The sequence below is a fragment of the Bacillus rossius genome, chromosome 1 (assembly GCF_032445375.1).
Source record: "Bacillus rossius redtenbacheri isolate Brsri chromosome 1, Brsri_v3, whole genome shotgun sequence".
Classification (NCBI taxonomy): Eukaryota; Metazoa; Arthropoda; class Insecta; order Phasmatodea; family Bacillidae; genus Bacillus; species Bacillus rossius.
In genome coordinates, this window is record NC_086330.1 from 224091374 (window position 1) to 224114233 (window position 22860).

The 22860-nt window shown below is 40.1% G+C and overlaps 1 long non-coding RNA gene across 1 annotated transcript; it reads left to right on the plus strand.

Moving 5' to 3' along the window:
• The first annotated feature begins 4141 nt into the window (after positions 1-4141).
• LOC134527324 (uncharacterized) lies at positions 4142-11388 on the plus strand. Its single transcript, XR_010074163.1, has 2 exons — positions 4142-6114; positions 8348-11388. It is a non-coding gene; the product is annotated as an uncharacterized LOC134527324 (long non-coding RNA).
• The last annotated feature ends 11472 nt before the right edge of the window (positions 11389-22860 follow it).

A 22860-nucleotide genomic window follows, 5' to 3' on the forward strand; every position in this document is an offset into this window, starting at 1 on the left:
TATTAAATATTTTTTTTTGCTTTCTTTTGTAGTCATGTCATGTAATAATTTTTTGTTTATAAATGTGTGGTGTATTTCTCTAACCTGTCACTTATATGGTATTTTTAATTAAATTACCTTTTATGCATTGAACAAGGATTGAAGCAAGGACAGTAATCTATCGATTCAATCAGTAAATTAATTAGTGATTTTTTTGATGATTTTGGGAATCTTTCCCGAATTTCTATGTTAAATATTACGAATTTTCAAGATGGTGGTCAAAATGTCATCATATGCTTACTAGAGACTGGTGGTAGAGGAATGCAAGCTTCTTTTTAGGAGTTTCCATCATATTTATTAAAATTAATATTTTTTTACATAAAATAAATTTTTTGCATCATTAATATATCTAACCAAGGACAGATTCAAATAAATCATTTAATTAATTGCTGATTTTTTTAATGAATTATAGAAATATTCCTTGATTTTCGATCTTAAAAATTACTGATTTTAAAGATGGCATCTTTAATGGGGGACCTCCTGACAATAAATGTTTAGTGCACTCTAGAGGATAAAAGTAAACTAATATTGCAGCAGCATCATTTATCAGACGAAAACAAAATGGCGGCCTCCTGCAGACAAAAACAAGATAGTGGCCTCCAGCAGACTAAAACAAGATGGCGAACATGACAACATACTAGCTGGCTATATAGGCTACATATAAATCTTGGCATTAGTGGTGGGAGGTCAGTCTGTCAGTGCTTTCCATGGCGGAAGGTTCGGTCACCATTTTTAGTTTTGTCCTCACTGGGTTTGAACCAAGGACACAGTGATGCAATTGCGTTTTTATATAATAATTTAATAAAATTTGATTAGTTAAATTATTTTATAAATTAAAATATTTTCCTATACTTTTCTTATAATAATTACAGATTTTTAAGATGGCGGTCCTAACGAAAATTGCAGCGGTCATGTCATAATTAAAAATAGCAGAAAGTTCTAGAAAACCAAATGGCTAATATGCTATTCAAAAAGGCGTCATTAAAGATGGCGGAATCCAGATGACTAATCCAAGATGGTCGCCGTGGTCAAGTTCAAAGTCAAAGGTTAAGGTCATTCAAAATGAATGCTGTGACATCACAATCCAAGATGACTGTTGGACAATCCCAATCCACAATCATACTCCTGGGCTCGGAGGAACATTTATACTACTTGCATTCAGTAATTATCAACAATTTGAAGTGTCGTGGGGCAGAAAGCCACCTCAGTCAACCTCACTTCCAGAGTCGAGACGGTACACAATTAGGTAAATTAAAGGTGCTCTTATGGTAGAGCCATACAGAGAGAATCTGGCTAATAATTAGTGTTGCCAAAATGGCTGTAATAGACAAAAAAGGAATATCAAAACAAACGTATATTTATTAATAAACTATTCAAACAAATTACAATTATATATATAATGTATAACAAGTTTATAGGAAGCAACAAGCGCTCGCAAATTCAACAAATTATTACAAAATTAATTAAGCATGATAAATGACAACCATCAATAATAAATACGTTTATGCGTATTGAAGCTAGTACAAATAAAAGGGGCAGTAGAGACAGTCAAGTAGAATCGAGAGCAAGCGTGCCCAAGTGCCTTATCAACCAACGCCAACATTACATAAATATACATTAAAAAAAAACTAGAAACTGTGCCCATTGTAAAACAAATACAAAAAAAAAAACTTACGTGCTGCCTGTCCGGGGCGTGGTGGTACGTCGGTAAAAGATCTACCAGGCAATACCTCGCTATGACGTCGCCCACACACTGTCATAAAGCGCGTGACCAATCAAATTATCAAAAGGCACGGAAGTCCGTCAACCTCACCAAAGCTAAGGCGACTCATAACTACATTGTATAAAAGCAAGCTTTAGAGGGTGGCAACAACCCAAACGAAGTTATGTACCAACTGTACTTGGCCACAACAAGCAGTTCAAATCAATTCAAACGTGATAAACGTGTGGCACCAACGAAAACTTTTGACGAGACCATATACACCCATGGTCCTCGACGCACCACCACTGATGCCCCGGACAGAAACAGGCCCGCTGAAGGCTGAACCAAGGCTTATATAAAAGACATCAAATCGGGGGTGCCACCAACGTGAACGTAAGCTTGGAGAGTGGAGGGGGGCGCCTACGTTACGAAACGTCAGAAGGGAAGGAGGGGAGGAAGGGGTAGGGGAGGTAGAAGTGAAGGAACGGCAACGGGAGAAGTAGGCGCCTACTTCAAATTAAATTTGTTTGGTAACATCCGAGAATCTCATTCCAGTTATTTCAATTGCATTTAGTTATGTACATCCGAAAAAAAAAAAACTATAACGTTCAATGATCACTTCTTTGTTAACAATTTACAATTTTGCACCGTTGGAGATTTCTGAAATTTCTAAGTCTGGTTCAGAATCAGCAGCAGCACATATAACGCGCCCTCGTGTATATGTTAACACCGATCTATATTTTTCAAGCCGACGCTGGCATTGCACCCCTTCGCCAAGCCATGACGGTGTCTTTATTACACCTCCCCCCCCCCTCCTTCAAGAAGATCAAAACACCCGCACAAACAAACCGCTGTCACCCCTCCTCCTCCTCCTCGACCGCCCTCTCACCCTGCCGCAAACTCTCTTTTCCTCCTCCTCCTCCTCCTCCTCCTCATCCTCGTCCTGCCACCCGAGTCACGGCCAATCCCAGCGCGCCTCAAGGGCACGTCGGCGAGTCGATTTAGGGAAGGGAAATTTGCTTCCGGAACCTCTCCTAAGCTCCTGTGTTTAAAAGAAAAACTCTCATAATTATTATTTTGTTAAATTATCAGTGAAGCACTGAAAATTAGGGTCTAATAATTATTTCAAATCAATAATTAATTATAATAAAATTAATTACATCAACTACATTATCTACAAAGGGCCCTTCCTTTTTATTAACGTTCATGATAACGTTAATTAATCACTTTACTTTTAAATGGCTATATAAAAACGCAAATAAATGCCGGAAAAATATATAGTCTAATTTGTTATTTATTTAACTGTAAAACGCAGTCATTATACTCAGATTCACTAAGTAGTTATTTTTTGTAACGGGTCTCTCAATCTCTGTATTACAATTTGGTAGTAAGTATTCACCACGTATCCAAAAACTCTATAAAATAAGGTAACTATAACAGAGGAACCATCACAAGGGTTCATTTTCTTAGGTTAGTATTTTGAGTCTACAGAATTGAGTTGTCTTAATGCATTTGTTAATTAATATTTATCACGGAACTACTGACAATAAAGGGTTCTTTAAAACCTATCTTTATTACATTTAATACGTAGGAAATACTTGATATTTTTGGTCTAAAATTGTCATCTGTTCGCATAATAACACCGTACGGTAAATTTAAACGATCTATATGTCTGGAACATTCATAGGTTAGTATAGTGTTTTTGATAACCTTGAATGTCATCGATTGAAGTTGTGTGGAACGCTATGAAGATTTCCAGTTAAAACCACATGTCACAGTACCATCGTAACTGCAAACGTATTTCGGCAAATAATTCTGCAATGTAAATATTACGGCTGTGATAAATAAGTATAACATCAAATACTACTCTACATTTGGTAATATGTCAATGCCTCCACAGTGCATTAACATTGCTGTTAGTTCAGGCAAACGGAATTCACAAGTTGCTGGATATCTTGCCGAAACCCATTAGCGAAAACAATTCCACTGCGCATTCTACCAGGAAAATGAATTCCAAAGACCTGCTCCCCAACACAATGAAGTAAAATGCATATACATAAAGCAAATATAGGTGAACTTATGCGGATCTCAAAGCAGAAATGTGAATTCGAGAAAGGTTTCACTGCTAATTGGAGTCCCGAACTTTTACATGTGACCCACGATCGTGAATCAGTGCCTATGACCTACTACCTTGAAGTCTTCGACCACATGTCTATTCGCGGTGACTGTTTTGACATAGAGATTTACCTTAAGATTTATTCCGACACGTATTTGTCTCGCGTGGATTCTCAATCGAAGGAATGGACGATTCTATGTCAAGTGGTAGGGCTTCATATCTCGCTTTATTTTATGGCTAGCATAAGGCTATAAGCAGGAATCGAGATTAGCTATATTGTCGCGGGTTGAAATTTTGCAGGGTTGTTGAAATCAAATTTAGGGACTTTACTGACGGGACTCTGGGCTGGCTGCTCTGTTCACTCGTCAGCGCAAGTGGCGTGACCATGTAATTGGGGCACGGGGCCGGCGCGGCGCGCTGCGGGCTTGCAGAATTTTGTTTGTTTGTTTGGCCGCGCGCTGGCGCAGCCACGGGCCGCAGTTACTGGGGCGCGCTGTCGTAACAAGCCGCGCGGTGTGGCCTGCACATCGGGGTAGAGGGGGGGTAGTCTTCCCAGATGTTCTAGTTAGTAGTTTAGTAAATTTGACTTCAATAACGAGCTTTTGTTATGGTAGGCGCGGCAGGGCGCGCGAATTTAAGCGCAAGTGAGTGGTGACTCGGGGCTCACTCAGGCGGAGGCTATGCGTCTCACCTGTGGTCACGAGTTGTTAGTTCGTTCGTGATGTAGGAATTCAAGCTTTCGGGCGGAAGCTATGGTCGACGCCAGAGGCCACGAGTCGTTTAATTTAAGTTAGGTCATAATGTAGTCGTCAAGCTTTCGGGCGGAGGCTATGGCCCTCGTCAGGGGTCACGCGTCATAGTTTTTAAAATGTAATGTTCGTTCGGGATTTCAAGGGCAGGAGAGGCCCCTACGTTATTTTTTTAAAGTAATCGATCAAGAAAGGCTTTTCGGAAAATGTGAGTATGGACTTATCTTTGTTTTAATTTTAAGTATTAATTATGATTTGAGGTATTCGGAAGGACTAGGGAAGTGTTTAGTGAAGTTCTCTCATTCTCTCTCTTGTAAGATCGTTCAATCGTTAAGGAAGTAAAGAGATTATTGTTTTAAATTGTAATCCCGCTATTTAAATGTTCTTTAAAATGATGTTGAGTATTTGACTTTAAGAATAAAATAATTTTAATTAAGTATTATGTTATTTTGCAAAATCTCCTTAGTTCAGCTCTCACCAGACATCCTGTACGGGATGACGAACCTATGATCCTAGGTACAGTAAAGTATTTTATGAAGTTAAGACTAGTTGATGCCAAGCGAGTTGTTTCTATGTAAAGAGCTACGATTCTCTCCCCCCTCTGAAAGTGGATCGTGACAGAAATGGCGGTGGCACCGGCTAGGTGCACGTGACAGAAATGGTGGAGGCGCCGGGTAGGTTCTATTTCTGGAGAGAGAGAGAGGTAGATTTTTATGTTTATTATTAAGTTAGTTTCAGCTTCTGATAGCAGGTTATTAAGAGTTTACTTGAGTAGAGGATTACGGAATTTTAGTCTATAGTGGAGGAAGTCTTTGAGATTTTTTTTTTGACGTAACAGATGTTTATTTGAGGATACTTGTAAGGATAAAGTTTATAGTGATAAGTTGTTTTAAGTCGTTGAATTTATTGTAGATTTATATCGGGGATTATTACGTGAGGAGAATACGTTATAAGTTAAATGCTTATTAGAGATTATGCAAGTGGTTTAATTTAATTGAAGTTCATTTTAAGATTGTAGGTTAAGAGAATTATAATTTAAAATAAAGTTTTTTGTCGTAAATAGGAATTATTTTCAAGAGAAGTTTGTTTTGTTTTCGTGCGCGTAGGAGACGAGACGTACGAATTAAATCAGTCGAGGGAAGGATAAACGTTAGAAAGGAATTAAAGAGAAAACGAGAGTTTATGTAAAAGAGAGTTATAGAATTTATAGTGATGTTTTGTTTTAATTAGAAAAATGTTGAGAGTTGTTTCAGAACGACACGTCAGTGGACGTGGCAGAGTGAACACGTGACGGGGAGGTGCTGAGACCTAGCGGAGAACGGAGGAACCGCAAGCGAGGGTTGGCGCACCTGATGGAATTCGGTGACGTCACGGGCTCATACGGAGACGTGGACAGGCCGTGACCTTGTTTTGATCAGCTGTACGGTAACTTAGCGATAAGAAAATAGACTATTGGTTAAATAAATTTAAATTTAAGTGTGTTTTAGGAGAAGAGGAACTTTCAGTATGTAAGTAATTTAATTTAAGAAGTGTATGATGTATAGGCTAGAAGTGTTTCGTTGTAAGTTGTTTATGTTTTTGTTAGTTAAATTCTACCTCGGTTTTAAAAATATTTTTTTGGGATTTGTAAACATTATTAAGGAGGTACACTATAAAATCGATAAGCATTGAGAAAAGTGGGAAGGCTAGATTTTGTGTGTAGAGGGAATTTACTCCAAAAGAACAGAGAGACAAAATTAATGTTTTCATTAGGGCGAGGGACCCTAAGGTGAGGCGTTGTGTCCCTGGGAAAAAAGGGAATTGTAGCGCAGACCATAGGAGATGGGCTGACTACGGAATTAAGGGTCAGGAGAATCCTGAGAGTTGTGAGTAGTTTGGGGCAGGAGTTCCCCATGGTAGTACCGAAGTGGCTATCCTGTATGGGATAGGGTACCATTTCAATGAAGTTTGTTGGTGGGGTTAGAATCCCTTGTTGTGTAGTGGGCCTATAGCAGATAGGCACTACAGTGAATTTGGTTATTTTGTGAGGTAAATTCCCTGGAGGTTAAGTAAGATTGGATTCAGTTAGGAAGGAGGGAAATGAGAAACATTGCTGTAGAGAGTTAGTGTACTTGCCTAATGTGAAATTGAATTTTAATAAATTAATTAATGAGAAAGTTTTTTCTGGTCAAATAATAATGGAAGGGAATTAATTAATTTTTTTTGAGTAAGGTGTTTTAAGTAATGAAATAAAATAATGTGAAGAAGTTTGAATAATTGGGGAGGAATTTCTTTAAGAGTTTAGATAATTGTTTTTGAATTTATTGAGATATTCAGCCAGTGGAGTTTGAGTATGAGAGATACAGTGAGATTTCAAGGAAATTGGTTGTTTATTAATTAGGACGAATGAGATTTTATGATTTAGAGTCAGTAAGCATAGTTAAATTTACGACATAATATTTGTTGACAGTTTACAGTTATTAAGGAGAAAACAGAGTAATCTATTTATTTTTATTTTAAGGGTTTGAAGATAAGATTATGAATTTTTTTTTTTGAAAGTTTCTTGGGCATGTTTGAATAATTTTTATTTGGATTTTAAGAAATTACAGAGAAAATTTAATTGATTTACATTAGTTTGGAAGTATGGAGGTTTAATGTTCGATTAGCCCTAACTTGATGGTCGGATCCCAAAAGAATGCCGTAAAACCGATAGCCAATTGAGAGGAATGCGGTAGGCGCTTGTGTAGAGAGGGGTTGTGGGAAAACTCCTTGGGACTGATGGCAGATCAGGGGCCCTAAATAGTGTGTGATGCTGTAAAACCAGTGCAGGGAAAGCCTGGTATGCTTAAATTTTTGGGCACAGGTTATGTAAACCTGGGGTTCCATGGGATTTAGTCATGTTAGCTGCTGTGAGACATTAAGAGTTCCAGGCTCCATAGTAAAGTCAATGTAAATTTTTGTTTTCTTAAAATAATAAATTTGTTTTTAATTTTTTTGAGATATTTGATTTGGAACAGTGAATACAGACCCCGAGGAATAAGAGTTGTCATGATGTGAGAGGAGAAGGTGGTAGGCCTAAAAGGGTACAGGCACCACAGAGGTTATTTGTATTGCATAATTTAAATATAAGGAAACTTGAGAATTTGAAATTTTGTTGTTGGTTTGTACACCCATAAGAAGAGTATAGGCAGAATTTTTATTGTTATGAGATGTCTAATTTAATTGAAAAGAAGAAAGTTTAAAGATGCAAGGTAACATTATTATTGTAATAATTGAAAGAGATTAAGAGGTAGAGAGAAATAGGCAGTTTTTGTTTGTAAGTACTAAAGTTTACAAATAGAAATTTAGTAACTAAGAATGAATAATAAGTTAAGTCTAGTGTAAAAGTTTTTTTTAAGTTTGTTAAGTTAAGAGTCACAAGTAAATTTTTTTTTAGAGAGAATGTCTTTGATAGGAAGTATTAGAAACTTATGGGAATTTTAGGGTAACATAAATAATGTAGGTAATGAATAATAAATATATGGTAGGTCTTAAGTTAAGATTAACATTTGAAGCAGAATTTAATTAAGAAGAACAAAAATAAATAGGCCTAATGAAAAGAACAAAAAAAGGATTTTATGGTAAAGCATTTTTTTTAAGTAATAAACAATGAATAATAATGTTGTTTCAGGGTAATGTGTACTAATAATACAATTTTTTTTTAGGACCAAAGAACAGGAATTATGTAATTTAAATTAACATGTATTTTTGAAACTGTTACAGATTCCTTAAGATGAGCTGAGCAGCAGTCCAGTTTACAAGATGACAAGAGTTCGAGAGACAAGATACAAGATCACTGAAACAAGAGCCAAGACTGAAGATACAAGAGAAGAGAAAGCTGGCAGCCATGGACTTACAAGTGGAGATTAATAAGGTCATGTAAAGTTTTATTTTTTTATGGAAGACAGTAACTGGAGTTTTTTTTGTTATAAACATTATTTACAGAACTTTTTAGGTTATAGTAATGTAATGGAACTAGTGAGTTGTGGTAGCTGTCAAAAAGAACTAATACCTTAAGTTTAATTTTTAAAGTTAATTTTCTTAATTTACAGAGGGATTAGTAGTTTTTTTAAAACCTTATTTAGGTTGGAATTTCAATACAATAGCTTATTATAAATGTGTACGAACAGTTCAAGTTCACAGTACTGATAGGTAGGTCAGATGATCTTATTGATTTTGATGATTTGTTGTTTTGAGTTGATTTTTAAGTGTTTTGAGTTAGACAATGAAATAGTTCTGAAAACTTAAATTATTTCAAGCTAAGAAATAGTAAAGTTAATTGTAACTCAAAGGACACCAGAATTTAATTTTTTTTTTTGAATTAGTAATGTTTGAAAATTTTATACTTTACAAGAAAGGTTATAAACAAACAGATCGGATGGAACAAGGATGCAGTAAATCACAATTTCATTTAGAATTATTGATTAGCTTTTGAGGTTATGAAGTAAAAGTAATTATAGTTTAAAAGTTTGAATAAAAAAAAATGTTTTTTTTTATTTGTTTGAAATAGAAAGTTTAAAAGTTAATTAGTCATGATCTAGGTGGGTGATGGGGTGGGCATTGGCCACTCTTTTTCCCTATAACCTCCCTAACATGGCCTTCTATTACATCTAACAGAAGAAAAAAAAAGAAGAAAAAGAAGACTTAGTATTAGTTAGAATGTTTTTTCATGAAGATACCTGATGAACTTTTTTTTTATTGTTGGGAAGAATAGAAGCAAGGTTAGTCAGATATTTTTACTCAGAAGAAGAAGAAGATAAAGCAGTTTTATGACTCGACAAGCCAGAGATTGGTGTTTCCCCTCTGCGCTTCTATTGACTACGTTGTTTACTCTCATGGGATAGCTGGTTTGGCACCATGGAGAGAGATTGGTGGGCATTGTGGTTGCCCCCAGAAGAAAAGAAGAGTAGAAGAGGTTATGGGTGGGTCATGTGAACTGACCTTCAACCCAGTTACTTCGTGGGGACTATTTGCTGTATAGAGAAGATCAAGACTCAAGAGTTAGGGAAAATCATTGGAGGTCATGTTTCCCTTCCTTAAGTTTTTCCTATCAAATTATTTGCCTGATTAGATTATGCTAAGGGTGGGATACTTTATGTTAGCAGTTGAATTAATTAATTTTATTTTTTTGTGTGTTTGCATCCTTGCCCATCGATTGCAGTTTAGTAGTTAGTTTTGTATTTGTCAGGCGTGATGGTAATGCCTGTTGATGATGTTTCAGAATTGTAATCTGTTCGTGAAGAGGATGGCACAACTCCGAAGCAGATGTGGGGAGAAGTTGTGAGCTGCCCTGGAAGCCAGTCCAGTAGCTGTTGGAGTTGAGTGGTGTTTGCTGATGGCCAGCCCAGGGAGCTACTCTTCTCGACAACACTGACTTCGAGGAGTTGCACCAACCTTCACGAGATAAGAGTTTAATTAATTGAAACACTGTAAGGACACTTAATTTTTTTTGAAGAACGAAAGAAGTATGGTAATAAACGGAAACCGAGAAAAAAAAAATAATAATAATTATCCAGAATTTGCACATTGTTTAACGAATACTGAGAAACTAAGAACAGTAATTTAATTTGTAAAGAGAGCTTCACTAACAGAACAATTTTTTTAGAATTGAGAACTCGAGCCTCTGAAGGTTCCTGTGAGAACAAACCAGATAAAAGTTTTACATTTAATTTTATGAATACTTGTTGTTTTAAAATAAATCTTATGCAGAATCTAGATGTATGTTCAGACAGCAAGGAACTAAGAAAATTATTATTTTTGTGAAATGAGGAATTTATAGTTATGGTTTAATGGAAAAAGACAATTTGTAATTTTGAGGTAGCTCGATGGGGCTCGAGCTCTGTGAGGGGAGGGTTATGTCGCGGGTTGAAATTTTGCAGGGTTGTTGAAATCAAATTTAGGGACTTTACTGACGGGACTCTGGGCTGGCTGCTCTGTTCACTCGTCAGCGCAAGTGGCGTGACCATGTAATTGGGGCACGGGGCCGGCGCGGCGCGCTGCGGGCTTGCAGAATTTTGTTTGTTTGTTTGGCCGCGCGCTGGCGCAGCCACGGGCCGCAGTTACTGGGGCGCGCTGTCGTAACAAGCCGCGCGGTGTGGCCTGCACATCGGGGTAGAGGGGGGGTAGTCTTCCCAGATGTTCTAGTTAGTAGTTTAGTAAATTTGACTTCAATAACGAGCTTTTGTTATGGTAGGCGCGGCAGGGCGCGCGAATTTAAGCGCAAGTGAGTGGTGACTCGGGGCTCACTCAGGCGGAGGCTATGCGTCTCACCTGTGGTCACGAGTTGTTAGTTCGTTCGTGATGTAGGAATTCAAGCTTTCGGGCGGAAGCTATGGTCGACGCCAGAGGCCACGAGTCGTTTAATTTAAGTTAGGTCATAATGTAGTCGTCAAGCTTTCGGGCGGAGGCTATGGCCCTCGTCAGGGGTCACGCGTCATAGTTTTTAAAATGTAATGTTCGTTCGGGATTTCAAGGGCAGGAGAGGCCCCTACGTTATTTTTTTAAAGTAATCGATCAAGAAAGGCTTTTCGGAAAATGTGAGTATGGACTTATCTTTGTTTTAATTTTAAGTATTAATTATGATTTGAGGTATTCGGAAGGACTAGGGAAGTGTTTAGTGAAGTTCTCTCATTCTCTCTCTTGTAAGATCGTTCAATCGTTAAGGAAGTAAAGAGATTATTGTTTTAAATTGTAATCCCGCTATTTAAATGTTCTTTAAAATGATGTTGAGTATTTGACTTTAAGAATAAAATAATTTTAATTAAGTATTATGTTATTTTGCAAAATCTCCTTAGTTCAGCTCTCACCAGACATCCTGTACGGGATGACGAACCTATGATCCTAGGTACAGTAAAGTATTTTATGAAGTTAAGACTAGTTGATGCCAAGCGAGTTGTTTCTATGTAAAGAGCTACGATTCTCTCCCCCCTCTGAAAGTGGATCGTGACAGAAATGGCGGTGGCACCGGCTAGGTGCACGTGACAATATAATTGATTAATTTCCTTGTTTTACATACAGTCGAGTATAAATTATGTAATAAAATGTACTTGTTAAAATGTGTTTTTTTAGTCCTAACATTTAAACTTTCATAATGGATTTAATTTTTAATTAGGTTTGAAATCAAATAAATAAATTTGATCAAAATAATCGATGAAGGATCATACCCAGGACAAGAATCGAACTAATCAATCAATATATTAATATTTAAAAAAAATTTAATAACTCTTTTATTTTTCCTCATCTTTAGGCTTATTATTAGAGATTATTAAGATAGGGGCAAATATTACCGACACGATGGCGGATGCTAAGACAACTGACGATCTGGTGATTAACACTTCTGCACTGTAGCAAGTAAAAAATTAACCGATATGGCAGCCGCACACTCTAGCAAACGTAAACAAGATGACGGATCCAATATGGCCGTTACGATGTCATACTGGTTGACTTTATATATGTTCTCCTGCGAAAATTTTTGGGGTCAGTATAAAGGTAGTCCCCATGGAGGAAGGCCCTGTCGCCATTTTTAATCGATGAATTCGTCGGGATCTAATCCAATATAATATTTTTAATAATTTTATAAATAATATTTTTCTAATAGTGAAAAATTTTAAGTATTTTTAATATATATTTTTTAATTTGAGGTAAAAATATCATCGAAGTTACGAATTAGAACCCTAGGTATTATATTTGTCACATTTCAAGGTCATGGTCATCCAAGATAGCAGCCGTGATATCACAATCCAAGATGGCGGTCGGTTATTAACATACAATATAGCGCCACGCCCTAGACCCTGTGTCAGACTTGGCTATTACATACTATTCATGTGGAAAAAATATGTAATGAACGTAAATAGTTTGGTATACAAACACATTCTGGTCTTCCAAGTTCATAGGCGTGCGCACGGTAGGTGCCACAGGTGCCTTGGCACCACCATTAGGGTTAACGTTGTTTTTTACAAGCAGAAATAATACATGCTTACAAAAATCCGTATTATTTCAACAAAAAAAATGTTTTTCAATCGTGTCGAGTTACAGATATGTGCTCATAACACTATCAGTATATCAATTATCAATCTAACCAACTATACACACGGAAACAAGCCAGGTGCAATTACTTGTGTAGTACACACGGGCCACGGCTACGAAACTTCTGAAATGTAAATACTTCTCCTAGTTCTCCTCGAATTACATAGAATGCGCACTCGGTGTCCACTGTTCGCTACACTCGGCCGTCGCGCGGAACAATAGCCGCCGTCCGCCAGGGTTTATTTAAAAAAAGAGAGAGTTTAGTTAGTTAAAAGGATAGGCTTACTCGATGACTTATATGCAGTCGCCGACAAAACACTTTTGTTGTATTCCAAAAGTTAAAACTTTTGCCCACTCTTATTTGTGTGTTTTTATTATTTTAATATTTTACATATTTAAGGTATGTTACAAAAACTCTCTGGTTTTGCTGATTATAAAACTTAACATTTGAGAATGTTTTTTTCTAGCATTTATTTGGCATCTTCAGAAAACATTTAAGTACGGTTTTTCAAAGCCACCAGCATGAATTCCGTGCAAACAATTTGTGCAATTTACTTTATGGCTCAACAAAGCTTAAAACTGTAAATAGTTTAGTAGTTTTCCTGGCGATTATAACGTTCAAAGCCATAATTTGTCATAAAAAATGTTAAAATTTTTACATCTGTGTATTTAATGTTTTTGTTCGGAAACACCTTAAATAGCACCATTTTGCGCTTTCAAATCCAAAATTTTCCGGGGGAGGACCCCCGGATCCCCCGCTTTAGGCTCGGGGTCCGTGAATGACAGGGCTGTTGTGTAATCTGGCACCACCAATACTGAAGTCCTGCGCACGCCTATGCTTCCAAGTGGAGCTATTTAACCATGTATCCCATACCTGTGGCAGGTAAAGTAATTACACAACACCATTAACTAGGGGCGGAGCTAGAAAACATCTTTGACAGGGAAAATACTAGGCCTATTATGTTTCAAAGAGGATACATACATAGTCTATTTATTTAAGCATTTAAGCATATCTATTCAGCACTTCTAGGCATCAAATATCGTTTATTATCAGGCATCTCACATCACGCCCAGTCACAAAATATGGTCTCACGTCTTCCGCCGATTCTCAGTACCGGCGCGTGACGTCACACGGTGGAAATTTTGTGTCGTAATGTTTTTAGCGGGAATTATAAATGCTTACTTTTAAACTGCTAGATTCACCGAAAATAAACTTCGAACATGAAAACTTCCATTTTGTGTTTCAAGCAGTTTCCACGGGTGTTATAACTAGAGATCACTTGAAGGTCCCAAAAATATCACTTCTTCCTGCAATATTTGTATATTTTGAATAAAGTATGATTAAATAACTTATGTTAACATAAATTCAGTGAAAGGGTATTCGTATGTATTCATTACAATGCAATATATAGATTTAAAGTTACTTTACTAAATAAACACCAGCTAAGATTAATTATTTATAAATCCAACTTCTAAATTTCAAACTGGCTGATTGCCTGCAATTTAAGCACGTAGTCAAAATTCTGTAATGTTTTTTTAGTGTAGTAGTGTAGTTCTGCCACTTCTAGGACAGGACTAAAGTGAAAGAAGGGGCACGGGTTAATGACAGGCCATCATAGATTTCAGTGATCTTTGAACTACAAAGATTTCTGATGGCTAAAAATTTCTAAGAATGATACATAATGGCCGTTGTTCAATCTTTAGGATAAAATAATTTTTACCCCTCAAAAATACAGGGTCTTGTAAAGTATTCAAATGAATACTTGTAACTTTGAACCCATAAACTAATATATTTTTACAATTTTAATAATATTCTTTAAATTTTTCTCAGAGACTAGTGGGCTATACGAATGAATGTCCAGGGGCAGGTTACAGGCTGTGGTGGTGGTGGCGGCTTCTGTCTTGGAACCTACATCTTCTATAACGTCATGGCAGCCATCTTGGATGACCTCTTCCTTGGGCCTTCAAAATTTGCCACAGTTTTCGAAACTTTGTCCAAATCTGCCAAAATTTGACCAAAAATTTCTCAAATCCGTAAAAATTACAGTTTTTTGGAAAAAAATCCCGCCGAAAAATCTCAAAATATTTGATAATTCAAAAATTAGAAACTATAAAAAACTCAAAAGACTTTTTGCCTTAGAAATAACACAAAGTCCTAAAAGCAGCTTAAAAGTCCTATCTAAGCTGTGGAGGTCATGACCTGAAAATTAGGATTACATGGCCGCCATTTTAAATTATGACATCGCCGTTGCAACTTCCGTTACAGCCGCCATCTTGAAATTTTTTATTTCTTATTGGATTATAGTAAAATAAATTCTAAAATTTATAAAAAATCAATAAATAAATTTTTAATAAAACTTTTTATAAAAACGCCGTTGCACTATCGTTACGACTGCCATCTAAAAAACCGTAAGTTATATGCTACAAAATGAGGAAAGTTTTTAAAAATTATAATAAAATTTAATTAATAAAAATGTAATAAAATACTGTTTTAAAATGCACTTACGTCATGGAACCCTTGGTTCGAACACGGTGAGGACCAAAATAAAAAAAAAGGGCGATAGATCCTTCCTCAATAGAAGCCACCGGCAGACTGACCTCCCACCACTAATGCCGTGGTAGGTATATATCGCCAGCTAGTATGAAGTCACGTCTAACATCATGTTTACGTATGCTGGAGACCACCGTCTTGTTAACGTTTAATAGAATGCGCTACCGTCATATTAGTTAAAGATTAACCCGCTAGAGTGCAGTAATCATTTATTATTATTACTGAGGCAACCGCCTTCTTGACATTCGGCCACCATCTTGTAATTAGCTAGAATTTCGGGGAAAAAAAACAAAATATACCACAAAAAGTACAATCATTATACTGATTGATTAGACCAATTATTAATATCCTTGGTTCTATCCTTGGGCGATGCAAAAAATAATAATTCTATGTAAAAAATAATAATTTCAATAAATCATGTTCAAAATCCTAAAAGAAACATTGTTTCCTAGTCAAATCAGCCTCCAATAGTCGTTATGACCGCCATATTGGAAATTTGTATTTAATGACCTAGAAATTCGGGAAAATAAAAATTCACCAACACATCACTTAATAAAATAATGACTGAATCGATGGATTCCTGTCCTCGGTATTATTCTCGACCAGTGACAAGTATAATAAAATATTAAATAAATTTTAGGTATATTCTGTTTCCCACTACCTGTCGTGGAGTTTATTAATCATCCACTCTACTAAAAACATCTCAAGACAATATACCTTCTTATCCGTTGAATTAAATACGTTGTCGCATTACCTAAAATGTAAGTCTAGTTTTCCGATACTTAGAATAACCACTAAACCGTTCATGTACAAAGCCATGCATATAGACCAAGCGTCTTCAGACAGCGAGACCGGGTCATGAACAATGCCAAACGTATAGACCAGTTATTTCCGAACTTCATGACCTTCTTCGTCGTCAGTTAATATAACATATTTCGACCAGTCAAGCAAAGTCTTCGAACTGTCAGTCCCAATATATTGTTACGATTTACCTGCGGGTTCGTAAGGATAGCCCAATTAATAGATTTTATTTCACACACACAGTTTTATTTACTACCACTACTTGACACTTACAAATAATCTTCTAAATTAGCAAATAATTAATTACACTTAAAGAAATGTCAATTCCCCAGTCACTCGTTTCACACACCTCGCTGGGCCGCACTTCCGGCGCAACTCTCGTCGCAGCACCCCTCGTGGGTATCCGCCGCGGGACTCCGTCGCCGCACTCCGCCGCCGCACTCCGCCGCCGCCGTCACACCCTTCGCCGAGATCCCACTCGACGACTCGCTCGCCACTTCACTCGGGACTCCGCCGCGCCCGCGACTCTATCGCCCGGAAACTCCCGACTCCACTGAACTCACTCACTCCCTGCCCTGGAACCTTCGTCCAAGGACTTCGCCACTCTGCCGCACCTGCGGCACAATCGCCCGGAAACTCCGCCGCGGGAGAACTCCCCACTCAGACTCTCTCTCTGACTCTGACTCGAAGGTCGGCCCAACCTCCTTAAATAGCCCTTGGGTTCCCATCCAGAACAATCGGGCATGTCTCCGAGATATCGCGTGACCTTCGCCGTCGAAATGCCCAGAAACGCATCGTGAGTACTCGAAGGACGCGGTGGCTGCTCTAAGAACGCCGATAAAGGCGTCTGAGTCATTTTATTCCGCAGTGCGGCCTCTTTTAAGTAACCCGATCTGAGGCAGGTGCGCGCTGCGACGGTCAGGATGTAGCGAGATAGTATGACATGAGATACCAGGGAGAGGATGCGGGTGGAAGGGGGCGCAGACAGGCCGAACGACTGCGGCGATGCCATGCACTGCAGCCAAGCGCGATCGTAACATTGCCCCCTCCTTAAACCTGTTCGTCCCGAACAGGTAATTCATTTCTTCCCGCATATCCCTTCAATCGGTCTAGATGCACCACTTTCATTCGTCCTCTTTTCCCCCTCTGGATACGGTACACCACATCATTTAGCCGTTTCAATACTTCATACGGGCCTTCCCATGCTTTCTGAAGCTTAGGAAACCTGCCCTTCCTTCGCTGAGGGTTATACAGCCACACTAAATCGCCTTCGTGATATCCTGCCGAGTTAGCCTTCATGTCGTACCTTGTCTTCATTCGGTTTGTCGCTATTCGGAGGTTCCTACGGGCTTCGTCATGTATAAATGTCATTCGTTCCTCCAAGCGATTGACATAGTCGGTAGTGCTGGTCGACTCTTGGTGAGGATGACCGAACTTGATGTCACAGGGTAGCCTCAACTCCTGTCCAAATACAATACTTGCAGGAGTCTGCCCTGCCGTGTCATGAATGGCAGCCCTATAAGCCATTAGGAATAACTGAATATGTTGATCCCAATCTTGCTGATGTTCGGCCACGACCTTGGCAAGGTGTTCCTCTAGAGTTCGGTTGAACCTTTCCACCATGCCATCTGACTGAGGATGTAGGGCTGTAGTCCTGGTTTTATTTATGCCTAGTAACCGGCACACCTCCTGAAACACTGTGGATTCGAAGTTGCGGCCTTGGTCTGAGTGAAGCTCCATTGGTACCCCAAATCTACAAATGAAGTTGTTGACTAGTGTATCTGCAATGGTGGTAGCCTCCTGGTTGGGAAGTGCATACGCCTCTGGCCACTTACTGAAGTAATCCATCACTACCAGAATATACCGGTTACCATCTTTAGTCTTGGGGAATGGCCCAGCGATGTCGATTGCTATCCTTTCAAATGGAGCTCCCACATTATAGGCTTGCATTTTTCCGCGACTACAATGTTGTGGTCTTTTCCTAGCCGAGCATGTTTCGCATTTTCTACACCATGCCTCCACGTCCTGGCGACATTTCAACCAATAGTAGCGTAGGCGGGTCTTACCCAGAGTTTTGTTAATTCCTAGGTGTCCGCCAGAAGTACCATCGTGGATTTCTTTCAAAACCTCTGCTACTAGACTCTTTGGAAGTAATAGTTGCATCTTAACTACTTTTCCATTTGGACTTTCCCATGCCCTCATCAGCAGCCCATCCACAAGCCTTAAAGAATCCCATTGTGCCCAATAAGCCTTCACTTCCTTTCGGTCACTAGATACCTCCTGCCATGATGGACGTCCAGTACCCTTTTCCATCCAGCTTATAATGGGTCCCAGGTCAGGGTCTTGATGCTGAGCCGATTTCAAGCTGGCATTGTCCCATTTGTCTTCACCGTTGGTTATAGTAGTTCGCCGAATATCTTCGATTCCCTCATTTTCCTCTGCTCTTTTGCAGTGGTTGCAGTCTACCTTGCAAGGTCTTCGAGAAAGAGCATCGGCATTGCTATGAATTCGGCCCTTCCTGTGTTCAATCTTACAATCATATTGCTGTATCTGTTCAATCTACCTAGCAAGTTGTCCCTCTGGATTCTTGAACTGTAACAGCCACTTAAGTGCAGCATGGTCAGTTCGTAAAAGGAATCTCCTACCATACAGATATTTGTGGAAATGTCGGAAGGATTTTACTACAGCCAGAAGTTCTCTTCTTGTGACACAATAGTTACTTTCAGGCTTAGACAAAACTTTACTGTAGTATGCTATGACTCTTTCATTCCCATCCTGGACTTGGGAAAGTACAGCTCCCAACCCCCTTCCACTTGCATCTGTGTCAAGGATATAGTCTCCATGTTGACGGGGATAGGCGAGAATAGGGCTTGTACACAGGGCTTTCTTGAGGTCTTGAAAGGAAGTCTCGCATGTTGGCGTCCACAGAAATTGCCTCCTTTCCTCGGTCAGCTCATGCAGAGGCTTTGCAATGGCTGCGAACCCAGGTACAAACCTCCTATAGTAGGTACAGAGACCCAAGAAGCTCCTTACATCATGCTTGTTTTCAGGCCGTGGCCACTCCTTTACAGACCGGATCTTCTCAGGGTCTGTTCGGACCCCAACCTGTGATACAATATGTCCGAGGAATGTTACCTCATGTTGAAACAAGAAGCACTTCTTAGGACTTAACTTGAGCTGTGCATGGCGAAGCCTGTCAAATACGTCCTGGAGGTTCTTTAAATGCTCTTTTACAGTATTTCCCACCACAATAATGTCGTCCAGGTACACTAGACATGTTTTCCAAGTCAAGCCATGCAGCACAAGTTCCATCAATCTCTCAAAGGTTGCGGGTGCATTACATAATCCGAATGGTAACACAGTAAACTGAAACAGCCCACTTCCTGTTGAGAAAGCAGTCTTCTCTTTATCCTCGGGGTGCAGCTCCACTTGCCAGTAACCACTCTTTAGGTCCAGCGTAGAGAACCATCTGGTGCCAGAGAGTGTGTCAAGTGTGTCATCGATACGTGGGAGGGGATAGCTGTCCTTTTTGGTGACATCATTCAGCTTCCGGTAATCCACACAGAACCTCAGTTGGCCATCCTTCTTCGCTACCAGAACGACTGGGGAAGCCCAAGGACTTGCAGAAGGCTCTATGACACCACCCTCCATCATACTTGCAATCATCTTCTCTGCCTCTTCCTGTTTCGCTAGAGGAAGTCGCCGTGGTGCTTGTCGGATTGGTTCGGTATCGCCAGTGTTAATGCGGTGATACACGATGCTGGTTCTTCCAATGTCAGTGTCCCCTAAGGAAAAAACATCTTGATTTCTCAACAGGAAAGAAGTAACTTCTTCCATCTCTTCACTTGTCAGATTATCTTGGCTTCGCTCCAATAACTGTTCTAAATTAGGATTAAGTCTCTGCTCGGTATGTATGCTAGGTGAAGAAGACTCACTCAGGCCTACCCAAGAGACTGGTTCACAGCTAGCTATTGGGTCTCCCTGTTTCAGAACCCTCGTTCGCGAATCAAGGTTGGCTACCCTGACTGGTACAACCTCGCCGACCTTAGCAATGCTTCGAGCAATCAGGAGCTTCTCCAATCCTAAAGTCATATCCGGCTCAATCAGGTAGCTCATGTTGCCCCTAGGGTCTCCCATTATTCTAGCAGCTACAATCTGCTCATGGTTTGCTGGAATTGACACAGATTCGCTAACTACTACCTGCATTACAGGAACTTCCAATTGATCAGGGGTAAACAAAGCCACCTCTTCCCCTTTTATACGCAGTACCTGTCCCTCCATGTCAATAACAAATCCATACTGATTCATTATGTCCACTCCTAGAATTACTTCATCATTGATATCGGCAACAAGAAATTTCTGTGGTAATGTCCAAGTCCCAATCCTTACTTCCGATTCCAACCATCCATGCACTGGTGCAGTGTCCCCAGTGGCTGTTTTAAGCCTGTATGGAATGGGTGTTCTCTTCAGTTTGTCCCTACTCACAAGGTCTGAGCGGATGATAGACACTGATGCCCCTGTGTCAACAGTGAGTAAACACTGTCTACCATTGATCCATCCATTAAGCAACAAACTGTCCTGACCTCTGCGAAGTAAGGATACTGGGAAAACCCTAGGGGCTACCATTTCCCGTAGAGCTGGCGTGTGCCCCCTCACACCAGCTACTGCCCGTTTCCCTGTTCTTCTCGCTTGTCTTCTTTCTGTGATGTCTTCTTGTGTGTCGGGCATTCCCGCTGGATGTGTCCTAATTCTTGGCAGACAAAGCACCATGGGCGTCCTACTCTTCGGGCCTGGGTACCCGGAGAATCATTTAGCAACTTCTTCAATGCCCTGATGATATCTCCTTCATTAGTGTTGTTTCTGGCATTTCCTTCAGTATATGGCTCCAGTCCAGTTCTCCTTGTCCTAATGCTGGTGTTTCTTGAAGCACTGCGTGCCGCTTCAATTTCTAAGGCATGGACCAAGGCATCGCAGCTCTTCTTGTGCCGGGCCAAACGAAGAGTCTGCTGTACTTCTGCATCTCTGATCCCGTCTATAAATGCACTGGTTGCCAGCTGTTGTCGAAATTCTGTTGGTGCATCTGGGTAAGCGAGGTACACAAGACGCTCGATGTCTGCCTCAAATTCCTGGAATGTTTCTGAGGGCCGCTGCTGACGTGTCTTCAGGGCTGTTCTGTATACCTCGCCCATGTGTCGGTCGCCATACCTTAGCTCGAGAGCTTCCACCAGTACCGCATAGTTCTTCTGCTCTGGTACTGGTATGGTCTGAAGCAGCTCGAGTGGAGGTCCTCGCAGGGCCAGGATGAGTGCTGTAGCCTTCTCCTCCTCGTCCCAGCCATTTACCTCAGAAGCTGCTTCAAACTGTCTTCTGTAGACAGCCCACGAGGTTTGGCCATCGAAGGTGGGTGGCTTGAACTTTGAATGACAGGTTGCGGCTTCCACCTTCACATCTCCAGAATAACTGCTTCGTTTCGTAGCACATGTAGCATCCTTTAGCATCCGACGCCATTCTTCAGTTACCGCTGATATTCGCTGTTCTGTGGTGTGCTCGAGTTGGGCCAGCTGTTGTGCTACTAGTTCTTCATGTTCTGCCACATGTTGCTCTAAACACTGTACTTTGCCTTCCAACTGGTTGCTGGTTTCATCGATCTTCTTTTTCATCTCTTCTTGGCAATTATCAATTTTATTCTTCATTTCTTCCTGGCCACTCTTCATTTCATTCTTAATTTCTTCCTGGCTACTCTTCATCTCGTCCAGCCTATTCTCCATTTTCTCCTGGCCATTCTTTATTTCTTCCCTGTTACTCTTCATTTCATTCTTCATTTCTTCCTGGCTACTCTTCATCTCGTCCAGCCTATTCTCCATTTTCTCCTGGCCATTCTTCATTTCTTCCCTGTTACTCTTCATTTCATTCTTCAGTTCTTCCTGACCTTAATCAATTTTATTATTCATTTCGGCCAAGAAAGCCACTATGTTTTCCAACTTGTCAGCAGCCATCTTTCTTGTCAACATACACTATTAGTCTTTCGCTGTCACTATTGTTCTATCACTACACTATTTATCACCTATGTGCTTAACTACCTACAATTACTAATACTAACTTTATTCTAGAAAAAGGTAATTCTATTATTATTTTAATTTTAAATTTCTTAAATCTAATCCTAAATCTAATAAATAGGGCTATCCCACTTCTGACACCAAAATGTTACGATTTACCTGCGGGTTCGTAAGGATAGCCCAATTAATAGATTTTGTTTCACACACACAGTTTTATTTACTACCACTACTTGACACTTACAAATAATCTTCTAAATTAGCAAATAATTAATTACACTTAAAGAAATGTCAATTCCCCAGTCACTCGTTTCACACACCTCGCTGGGCCGCACTTCCGGCGCAACTCTCGTCGCAGCACCCCTCGTAGGTCTCCGCCGCGGGACTCCGTCGCCGCACTCCGCCGCCGCACTCCGCCGCCGCCGTCACACCCTTCGCCGGGATCCCACTCGACGACTCGCTCGCCACTTCACTCGGGACTCCGCCGCGCCCGCGACTCTATCACCCGGAAACTCCCGACTCCACTGAACTCACTCACTCCCTGCCCTGGAACCTTCGTCCAAGGACTTCGCCACTCTGCCGCACCTGCGGCACAATCGCCCGGAAACTCCGCCGCGGGAGAACTCCCCACTCAGACTCTCTCTCTGACTCTGACTCGAAGGTCGGCCCAACCTCCTTAAATAGCCCTTGGGTTCCCATCCAGAACAATCGGGCATGTCTCCGAGATATCGCGCGACCTTCGCCGTCGAAATGCCCAGAAACGCATCGTGAGTACTCGAAGGACGCGGTGGCTGCTCTAAGAACGC